Source organism: Phoenix dactylifera, chromosome 1, assembly GCF_051530095.1.
Source record: "Phoenix dactylifera cultivar Ajwa chromosome 1, Ajwa_hap1_PhDact_Kaust_v1.1, whole genome shotgun sequence".
Classification (NCBI taxonomy): Eukaryota; Viridiplantae; Streptophyta; class Magnoliopsida; order Arecales; family Arecaceae; genus Phoenix; species Phoenix dactylifera.
In genome coordinates, this window is record NC_143190.1 from 5,156,462 (window position 1) to 5,167,915 (window position 11,454).

At 35.4% G+C, this 11,454-nt stretch overlaps 1 long non-coding RNA gene across 19 annotated transcripts; it reads left to right on the top strand.

The window, feature by feature from the left end:
* The first annotated feature begins 1,194 nt into the window (after window positions 1-1,194).
* On the top strand, window positions 1,195-11,454 carry LOC113462327 (uncharacterized). 19 transcript variants are annotated; one of them, XR_015976380.1, is made up of 4 exons: window positions 4,185-9,455; window positions 9,623-9,845; window positions 11,025-11,119; window positions 11,253-11,454. It is a non-coding gene; the product is annotated as an uncharacterized LOC113462327 (long non-coding RNA). The 19 variants fall into 19 exon arrangements; XR_015976397.1 differs by having other exon boundaries at window positions 4,185-9,239; window positions 9,326-9,455; window positions 9,623-11,119; XR_015976393.1 differs by having other exon boundaries at window positions 4,185-7,548; window positions 9,188-9,243; window positions 9,326-11,119.

An 11,454-nucleotide genomic window follows, 5' to 3' on the forward strand; every position in this document is an offset into this window, starting at 1 on the left:
ATTAATAAAAAAAGATAACAAAGAAGATTAAATTATATTAATATCAATTCTTATAGAATAAATCATGTTGCTTTTATGAAATTTTTGCCTCAAAAACAAGCAACAACTCAATATTTATAGATCACTAAAAATTATTTTATTAATCTCAGCATCTATAATTAATTTAAATTCAATATGCTATAATATTTTTAAAAATAATAAAAATATGTAGATATTATAGATTCAACAATGATAATTATATCAAAAATCAAATAAAGAATGACATTACCAAAATGATTATCTAATATTTCAACTCGACCGAGTCAAGATCTAAAAAAAAAAAAAAATTAACAATGTGACTTGATCTTTTTTAACTTGTTGATCTAACTGAATATAAAAGACTTAGCAAATTTCAGCCAAATTTTATTTTTTTAATATTTTTTTGAATATATATCTTTTTAAATATAATAAATTATATGAATACCTTCATAAAGTTATTATTTTTGTGTATACCCTTATAACTTTTTTTTGCATAACTACCCAGAAGGGTATTTCAGTCATTTTAATATTAAATTGTTTATTTTTTAACGATGTTAAATGGTACGAGTACATATAAAAAAAAAGAAACATACATGCAAATAGTAATTTTATAAGAAAATTCATATAATTTCGTATATTTAGGAGGGTATACATATAAAAAATTCTAAAAAAAACCAAAAGCAGTTGGTTTTATGAGGACAAAAGTTTTGAAAAGTAAATAAATTAGAAAAATTAGAAAAACATGATGCTAAAAATTAAAATTGCATGGCAAATATTAGAAAAATATCATAATAAAATTTAGAAGAGTAAACAAATTAGGAAATTTAGAGAAATCAACTATGGGTAGATAAGTAACAATTTTAATTTTAATATTACATAAATTAGATTAACATTGACAAAAGTACCAAAAAGCCTATAAAGAAATTAAAAAAATATAATTAGTTTTAATATTATTCTTCATAATTTATATAAATGTTATAAAAAGAAGAATATGGAGGCGATTGTTTCGTTCCTAATTTTGGTGGGAGATGAATGCTCGCGGGAAGCATATTTTGTTTCGTGGACGCTGCCACGTGCCATGAAGTTAGCGAAAATCTCAAATCTAAGCCGTCTAGAAGAGCATCCAGACTCCTCAACCAACCAGGACACGGAAACCATCGGACTTCCAACGGCCATACAAAAGCGTGCCCGATCTCACCGTCGATGGGTACTAGATCAACTTAATCTCAACCGTTCCTCTGCCTCGTCTCCCACTATAAATATCAGGGGATGTCGTGAGTATTTGCAGCGCGCCCTTCCGGGCGGGATGGAGCGTTCGGTTTTTCTCCTGGTTCTTTTTTTTTTCTTCTGGTTCTTAGGTGTGTCGTTCTTCTCCTTCCCCGTTAGATTTTGCGGTTCTTTAGATGTTTTGGAAGATTTTACGGTTCTTTAGCCATTGTTTTTGGGATCTTAGGTTTCTCTTGCTTGTATTTGGATTTTGTTTGGGCACGTGGCTTTCGATTTCTTGAATTGGAGATTCTTGAAAACTAGTTCTTATTGAATTGGGGTTTCTCGTAAACGATTTATAGTATTTTTTTGTTGATAATTTGATTTAGGTCTTCGATCAAAAATTTGATCTACGGTTTCCAGAATAGAGAATTATTGATTTATAGGATTCTTTGGTTGATAGTTTGATTTAGGTTTTCTGCCAACAATTTGATTTATGGTTTCAAGAATGTTTTGTTCTTATTCGAGGATCTGTGATACTTTAATTTACTGATTTGGGATTTTTTGAATGGTATAGGTCTGCGGTCAACAATTTGATATAGGGTTTTCAGTATTGAGAATGATTGATTTAAAGGATTCTTAGTTGATAATTTGATTTAGGCCTTCGGCGAACAAATTGATTTAGGGTTTCCAGATTCAGGCATGCTTGTTCTTATTTGAGGATCTGTGACATTTAATTTACTGATTTTGGATTTCTTGAAAGGAATTTAGAGCGTCCCTTGGTTGCTAGTTTGTTATAGGTTTTGCTCTTTGGTACATGTTCTAGGGTTCCTATAAGCTTGGACCATATGTTTTTATTTGTGGTCTATTGCCTCTGTTCTGGAATTTGGGCCTCTATGAGCAGGGGTTTTGAGGGATCTTCTATTAGTGATTTAGGTTTCCAAGAATTTGTCATGATCTGCTTTTGTTTGATGATCTGCAGCCTTTGATCTAGTGTTTTCTTTCAGAATTTGCAATATTCTGTGATTGATTAATCGCTTTCAGGTTGATTTAGAACATCTTGTTTTTGGTTGAAGCGCAATGTCGGTTGCATATTGGTAACTGGTTGGTGTTATTATATCGTTTCGGTATACTGACGAGTTATGGTTTTGTGGAGCACCAGAGAAGTTTTGTTGCCACAACCTTAGGAGTTCTTGATTTTCACATCTATGGTCCTGGTTTTTTTATTATATGATTTTTCTACGGATGTTCTGATGTTTGGGTTTTTTCTGTGTTCCTGATATTGGGCAGTTTTCTTGGTCTGGGACCATCAAGAATTCCTGATGGATGCCATATCTAATTCTTCATTAGCAGGTGTTTATAATCTGTTGAATTGGCAAGCTGCTTTATAATGATTATTTTGTTGTTACTGCACTTGTGTGTCGGGTTGAGGAGGGCTACTTCTTTGTTCAAGGGGTTATACCTTAATTTATATGGAATTGGAAAGTTGGAAAATCAAGCTGCTTCAATATGTCATAATTGGCTCGAGGTATTATTATGGGGAGTTCGATTGGTTAAATCTTCCTTTATGCCTTTAGTTGCTTGATTTTGTAGTTCATCTGTTCAATGGTCTTTTTTGCAGTTTTGTTCTTTTTTAGCTGATCTGTCTATGTTGACATGCTCCTCATTTCTTGACTGTATCTCAAGATATCCATTCTCATAATTTGCAAGTCTTGGCAAACAAGGCAAACAATTTCTTGTGCATGTTGGAAGAGTTTGTCAAAATTCAATTTGTTTCATTTCTCTTAGAGATTGAGATACATTAAGTATGCCAAATTTAGTCTGATGGCCAGTTGGTCTTTGTGCTGTGGATTGCTGAGGTTTGAAATTCTCAAATTTTCAGTTATTGGGGAAGAGCTCTGTTTCTTACCCGAAATTATATTAATTTTATCCTTTTATGAATGTCCTTTTTGTAACTTTTTTTTTGGCTTATCAAGGCCGCACCTATACGGAGTTTCTAATTAGAACTTGAGATGTCCTTAGTTTGGATATGACTCTGTTTACTGCTGTATGGCTTGAAAATGTTTGATGCACAAAGAGACATTTTCTCTTTGTTTTTTATATTGTATCTGCTATACTTGGTTTAAAGGGTTCTTCACTGAGGTCAAAATAAAAATGGTTCTAAATTCCTTGATGTCCTTTTGATTTCATGATAGTTCTAGAGATTCTTGCTGATGCTCTTATAAGAGGGGAAACTACTGAGTAGGTGGTTCTATTTTGTCCTGATATTTCCTTGGGCTAGTAATTTTGGCTTTCTTGTCTTTTTTGATTAGTTTTGGGCTACATTTCTTGGTGATTGTTTTTATTTGGTTCATCAATATCTTTATTTAATTATTGGCTAAGGTAGTATCATATTTCAGAATAAAGATATGGCTGGAGTTAAGATATGATTGTATGAGGGAAAATATAACCTTACATGGATTATGTCCCCCATATTATTTTTTCAGCCTTGCAAAACTCGATGCTGGTGGGGGTCATTTTCTTCTTCCTAGGGATTTATTGGAGTCTCACATTCTCACTGTTTTGCCAATCTTTATTCTGGTTGAATGCTTATCATAGGCAATCTGTCCATGATCTTGTCGGATTTGGAGCATTTTGGGCATTTCATTTGGTCAATATGTTTTGTTTATTCATTTATAGTTCACATATTCCAATTATTGTTTTAGGCTTTACTGCTTGGTGATTCTTTTGTTTGTCTAACAGTATCGCGGTTTCATCTTTGACTAATGTGGCATCATATACCAAAATACAATATTGCAGGGTTGTAGTTGAAAGAAGGTCGTTTACAGAGGAGGGTGTTTCTAATCTCATATGGATGGTGTCTATTAATTTTTTTCCCTAGTGGTTGTTGCGGCATTGTAAGATTCTCTAATTCATGGGGATCTGGAAGTACATTTGACTTGATGATTTTCTAGGTAGCTAGTTGTGTACTTTGAAGTTTTGTCATGTTAAGTTCTATGCTTGTTAGCTCATTTCTCATGCAGTGAGGTTTATTTCTCTCCTATATCATTGAATTCCTTATCATGGATTTATTGGCAGGGACCTGCCCACTACCTAGGTTCTTAACAATTAATTCTTTTACCGAGTTTCCTGACATTGAATTCTGTTTCAATTACCAACTCAACCAGTTGGGATATGGCTGTTCAGTAAATGGACTTGTGGTTTACATTATCTTTTTGGTCCCTCAATGCTTGTCTTGTTATATAATCTTTATTTTTCCTAAAATTATTAACTAAATAATGATATTAATCAGCATTTTGTTGCTCTATGTTTAGCAATGGAATGATGTTTGCTGCTCAGGATCTCCCCCTCCCCCCTTCTTTTTTAAAAAATAACACACTGATGTGGTGCCATGAGCCAAAATAACGAATATATAGGTGCTAGTGTCAAGATTTCATCTTCAATGCAGGGGTTTCCTATCTTCGATACTGATGAACATAAAGTGGTACATTTTCTTGAGTCCCGCCAGCAGGCAAGAATATTATCATTGCTTTTATTGCAGTTTCGCAGGAGGCTTCGCTGAAGAGGTTTTCTTTTTTCAGGAGTACCAGGTTTTGCTCAAGAGGATTCTTTTCTTAAGAATGTTTGCTATCGTGTATGTTGCGGTTATTGTGTTGCAGCCTTTATTGTGTAATGATGCAGTAATTTATGTTTAGTTTATGCATTGGGTCACAGATGGAGGAGATTTTCAGAAATTATGGATTTGGTTGATTGCAATGAGTTTCATTCTCTTATATGATGGACAACTGCTCCTCTTCTTCTGTTTCTTTAATCAAGATTGTGATTCAGTCACACTCCTTGGTGGTACAGCCACGTGGATGGGTAGGCTCGAGATATGTTTGCAGCGAGCTTCATTTTCGTTTCTTGTATATGAGGTCCTCTTTTCCTTCTGTCTCTTTCATCAGTATGCTGATCCAGTCATCAGTTTTTCTTAGTGATAATGCTACTGTGCATGGGTTGGCTTCATGCATGGTTTTGATGAGTGGGGTTTTTCATCCTATAGCGAAGGTATGAAAGAGGATATGGCCTTGCTGGATGGATTTGCTTCGTATATGGTTTTCATGAGCAACATTTTTCGTCCTGCTGCAAAGATATGCAATGATATATCTCCCAGGTTGCTCACTCAGGGCATGGGGTGATCACTGTTTCTTCAGTTCCAGTCCTGCCTGAGCTTGTAGTGGTGGAGACATATTTTGTAGTGGGTAGTTCTCAAGAACTTGGACCTTGTCAAATTTTGATGGATCTCATTTATGGTTGTCAGCTTTTTAGGTTCTTAAAGAATTGCTTTTGGGTTTTGAGTGATCTACTGTTATTGGTTTAGGTTTCTAAAAATTTGTCATGATCTGCTTTTGTTTGATGATCTGCAGCCTGTGATCTAGTGTTCTCTTTCAGAATTTGGAATATTCTGTGATTGATTAATAGCTTTCAGGTTGATTTAGAACATCTTGTTTTTGGTTGAAGCGCAATGTCTGTTGCATAGTCGTAACTTGTTGGTGTTATTATATCATTTTGGTATACTGACGAGTTATGGTTTTGTGGAGCACCAGAGAAGTATTGTTGCCACAACCTTAGGGAGTTCCTGATTTTCACATCTATGATCCTGGTTTTTTTAGTATATGATTTTTGTACGGATGTTCTGATGTTTGGGTTTTTTCTGTGTTCCTGATATTGAGCAGTTTTCTTGGTCTGGGACCATCAAGAATTCCTCTGATGGATGTCATATCTAATTCTTCATTAACAGGTGTTTACAATCTGTTGAATTGGCAAGCTGATTTATAATGATTATTTTGTTGTTACTGCAGTTGTATGTCAGATTGAGGAGGGCTACTTCTTTGTTCAAGGGGTTATACCTTAATTTATATGGAATTGGAAAGTTGGAAAATCAAGCTGATTTATATAGTTTTAGGCAATACGTCATAATTGGATCCAGGTATTATTATAGGGAGTTCGATTGGTTAAATCTTCCTTTATGCCTTTTGTTGCTTGATTTTGTAGTTCATCTGTTCAATGGTATTTTTTGCAGTTTTATTCTTTATTAGCTGGTCTGTCTATGTTGACATGCTCCTCATTTCTTGACTGTATCTCAAGATATCCATTCTCATAATTTGCAGTCTTGGCAAACAATTTCTTGTGCATGGTGAAAGAGTTTGTCAACATGCAATTTGTCTCATTTTTCTTAGAGATTGAGCCAAAGTAACGATATATAGGTGCTAGTGTCAAGATTTCATCTTCAATGCAGGGGTTTCCTATCTTTGATACTGATGTACATAAAGCAGCACATTTTCTTGAGTCCCACTAGCAGGCAAGAATATTATCATTGCTTTAATTGAAGTTTCGCAGGAGGCTTTGCTGAAGAGGTTTTTCTTTTTTCGGGAGTCCCAGGTTTTGCTCGAGAGGATTCTTTGTTTTAAGAATGTTTGTTATCATGTATGTTGCGGTTATTGTGTTCCAGCTTTTTTTGTCAAATGATGCAGTAATTTTTGTTTAGTTTACGCATTGGGTCACAACTGGAGGGGATTTTCAGAAATTCTGGATTTGGTTGATTGTAATGAGTTTCATTCTCTTATATTATGGACAGCTGCTCCTCTTCTTCTGGTTCTTTAATCAAGATTGTGATCCCGTCACACTCCTTTGTGTGGTACAGCTCCATGGATGGGTAGGCTTGAGATATGGTCGCAGCGAGCTTCATTTCCTTTTCTTGTATATGAGGTTCTCTTTTCCTTCTCTCTTTTTCATCAGCATGCTGATCCAGTCATCAGTTTTCCATAGTGATAATGCTACTGTACATGGGTTGGCTTCATGCATGGTTTTGATGAGTGAGGTTTTTCATCCTATAGAGAAGGTTGGTATGAAAGAGGATATGGATTTGGTGGACTCATTGGCTTCATATATGGTTTTCATGAGCGATATTTTTCGTCCTGCTGCGAAGATATGAAATGATATATTTCCCAGTTTGCTTAATCAGGGCATGTAGTGATCACTGTTTCTTCAGTTCCAGTCCTGCCTGAGCTTGTACTGGTGGAGACATATTTTGTAGTGGGTAGTTCTCAAGAACTTGGACGCTGTCAAATTTTCATGGATCTCATTTATGGTTGTCAGCTTTTTAGGTTCTTGAAGAATTGCTTTTGGCATTCAAGTTGGTTTATGACTTATGCCATTGTATAATGCAGTATGCGGTGGGAATTTTGGCCTGCTTTTAATTTTTATTTTGGTTGGTCAGTGTGCTTTTTGTGGGGGCGAGTGGCAAGATTGTGAGTCTTGTGACATTGAAATCTCGATTTTGAGGTAACGTTGAATGCTTATTTTGGACATAAGTTGGGCTTTCAAATTATGATGTTTGATATGTGATTTGGATCTAATCAATTTAAGTTAGGTATGTTCATTGACTTGCAGTATGCTTTCTTCTAGTTTATGGTTCATTTCTTTGTCATTAAAGTTGGATATTTTTTTTGCTGTGCGGCCTTCTGTTTCACCAGCAAGCTCGATTTATTTATGACCTGCCGGAGCGGTACAGCATGGTAGAGTAACAACATAGAAGTGGGGGTAAGGTTAAGATGCCATCTACAATTAAGAGAGCGCGGGATAGCTTTATTATTTTTTGTGGATCATGTAAAATTGGTCTCTACTTTAGTAGCAGTACTGCATATTTTGCTAAAGGGATACTTTTGTTGGAATGTAGATTATGTCCTCCATTTTATTGTCATGTTGATTTGATAGGTCATCTCAACTTTGATATTTGGAGAAGTAAATTGGAGTCGAAGGAATCATCTGCTGCCAAGGTTTCATCATTAGTTTTATCACTCTAGTGTTTAGTCTCCTTGGTTTAGTTACTAACTAGTATTCGTGTATATGATACCTTTGGGTTTGACTGCTAGATGGTGCTCTTGTTCATCTGAGTGTATTGACTAATCTTGATTAAACCACCATATGCATACTACGAAGCTATTGATTTTGTCGGGCTGACATATAGTGCGTATATGCTCGTTATGAGGTGATTTTTGATGGAATAGCCTCATGTCTTCTCAACCTACAGGCTCCTTTCATTTGAAAGGAGTTTCTTTTTTTATGAACAGGACTTGACCTTGATGGAGAGTCTGGAAATGTATCCTTTGTATCTGAATGCAACCAAAAGGATGAGGACTAATACAGGAGACAGAAGGCGAAGGGTAAGGACAAGGTTTCACAGGAAAGTAATTCATTGTTAGAAATCTGTAGCTAGTCAAGATGGAATGAAAAAGAGAGCATTGACTTCTTGGATTGCTTTTTGTTGCTTGTTGAAGATCATGCAGTGTTGGAGATATTGACTGTACTTAAATTGTCTTTAGGTATTCTCTGTCTCATTTCTCTAAGGTTTCACTTCTTTGTTATCTAGTGTGTAGGACAGAAAGGGTTATCTTGGCAAGCTAGATGTCAGTCTCCAGGGATTTTGACATCGATAAAGTCTTTTCTGGCACTGTGCTTTCAGAGCATCTTGGGAGTCATCGACTTCTCGTATTGCTTTTTTTTGACTGTATTGGAAGTATCTTTAGATTATATTCTCTCTCATTTATTTGAGCTTTCACTTCTTAGTTATCGTAGTTATATGGGCAATGTAGATGTCAGTTTCGAAGGATCTGGACATCGGTATATTCTTTTCTGTTAGTGTGCTTTCAGTTTATATTGTACCAGAACAATGGTTGCCACTTATGAGCATCATGGAAGTTGATGGATACAAGTGTTTAGTAAGTGGTACTTATAATTAGCTTGTTGGGCATCTCGATTCATCGTCTCCCGTTTTCCTTTCTTTTCCTTTTTGTCTCATGTTATGTTTCATGTTTCAGCTAAGGGTGTTTCTTATCTTTGTTGATGTGGATCAATCAAAATACTTTTCTTAGTTTTTATGGCGGGCAAAATTTAATATCCTTGTTGTGGTCGAATTTCACAGAGGTTTTGCTGTAGCAGATTCTTTTCATTGGAGGGAGCTTTTGCTACTGGATGTTGGTATTATTTGTCTGCTGGGCTATATCATCTCAATGCTTCAGTGATCTAATTGATTTAGTGAGATATGTCATCTTTTGATCAGGGAAGAGATGTGGATCCTTATGCACACCTTTGGCTGCAATATGAAGAGTATTGTTAGGAATTTCATTTTTCTAGAAATTCTGGATTTGGATATTTGCAAACAGCTTCCTTTGTCTTCTCCTGGAGTCAAGGTTCTTCTTTCTTCTTTAAATTTTTTGAAGTTACCTGTCACCAAGATTTCATCATCAATTCCATTATTTCCATCATGTAGACATGTACTATGGTTAATATGTCCATGTTTTATTGCTAAGTGATCCTCTTCAATCAGTGCCCTGAATCAATCAGCAAATTTCTGCAGCGACAATATTGACTGAAACAGTGGTTGGCTCAAGATATAATTCTGATGAAGGGAGGTTTTACCTTAAAGTTTATTATGCATATTTTGTTAAATGACATTTATTTAGTAGTCTTCTTACTAAAGCTGATTATTGTTTCTTTGCAGACTCTTGAGAGTGTGTCATGGTAATCCAATTTGACTTCTGTAGAATCTACAAATTCCTTTCTCTTAACCATCTGAATAGGTATCTTGGTTATTGATTTGGATAGATTTTGAAGAACTCGGATCTAATTAAATTTTAACAGATTTCTTTCATAACTGAGGTTGATTTGTGGTTACCCGGTCCACTTGGCCAGCCCATCAATAAGATCGCCCTTAGCCCACAAAAAAGAAAAGAAAAAAAAAAGAAAGGAAAGTAGTGTGCATGCCTTGCACGTGCCTAGCTACAGTAGACTCCTTCGACGACTCTGGTTGGGAGTCGAATTCTAGAAGACTGGAGGCTAGGAAACCCTAGCCCTCTACCTCCGTTTAAGGCATCCCATCCCCTTGAGGTTCTACCGTCTAACATCGTTGACCACGTGTGCCTTATTTTTCTCGTTTTTCCTCTTGATTGCCGGTGTTTAGGTTCACCATTGACTATCCCCTTTTTCCTCCTTTGGATATTTAAATTTGGATTTAGTGGCTTTGAACCAGCATTTATTTAGTTATTTAATAGATAATGGTTTTGGTTTTTTTTTTATTTTATTTGAGATTATAATTGTTGGCTTCGTGTGGTCAAGGGCCATACCCCTCGGTGGTATGGCCGTATTATGTCCTGAATTTGGGGCTCGACAGATTTTTACATTTCAGTTTCAGAAAATACCAGATCAATGTATAACTTCCTTTTTGTTAATTAGCCTTCTGAATAGGTATCTTGTTTGCTAATTTGGGTAGATTGTAAACTTTGAATTCATAACTAAGGTGATCTTGTTTAAATTCCGTCCCCCCTGTCCCTGTCCCAATCGAAATTTGTTCACAGAATATCCATTTGGTTCATGCTATTGAATATAATATCCTTTTGGTTCATGCTATTGAATATAATGTATTTTGTGCAAGAATTCTAGCATACACACAGTTTGCCTTTGTGATATGTAGGGGCTAGTATGTTACTACAAAAATGTTTATTTGGTGTTTCATTATGAGGTTGGTTCTTTTGGTCCCTCCTTAATTATTTTTCTTGCATTCTTTTATCAACATTCTTTTGGTTATCATTTCATTAACACATGAGCATTAGTTGCTTTGCCATGACATTGAAGGCTGTGAACTGTTAAAAGATTTAGACTTTTAGGTTTTGGGATTCATATGTTGTTTGATGTTTTCTTGGAAGCATGCTTCAGAAAAAATTACAACAAGATAATTTCTTCTCAATTATGGTTGGTATTAGGTTCGCAAAGGCCAGAGTTTGATGCTTTTCACAGAGGCCCTATCAAGATAGACCATGATATCCTTCATAATTATGGTAGTCTAGTCATCTTGAAGGTACATTACTATTACTTAGTTTCAACTCATTTTCGTGGCTTTCTATTCTTTGTCACATTGCTGCAAAACCTTTGATCTTGAACTTTTCAAACTAAGACCAGTGTGAGAAGTTTTCAACTCTCTTTATTGCCAGGGGCTGGCTGGGTGGTATCTCCCTTTACATTGGCAGAAAGCACTCTATTGGATCAATAGATCGAATTTGACAAATCAGTTTGATTGTTGTTCTTATGGAAGGTCGTTGTACCATAGTTACCATTCTTGTGAATATTTGTTTGCTGTTTGCTTGTGGTCCTTCAAGACACATTTATTAATCCATTGTTTTGTACTTTGCTACA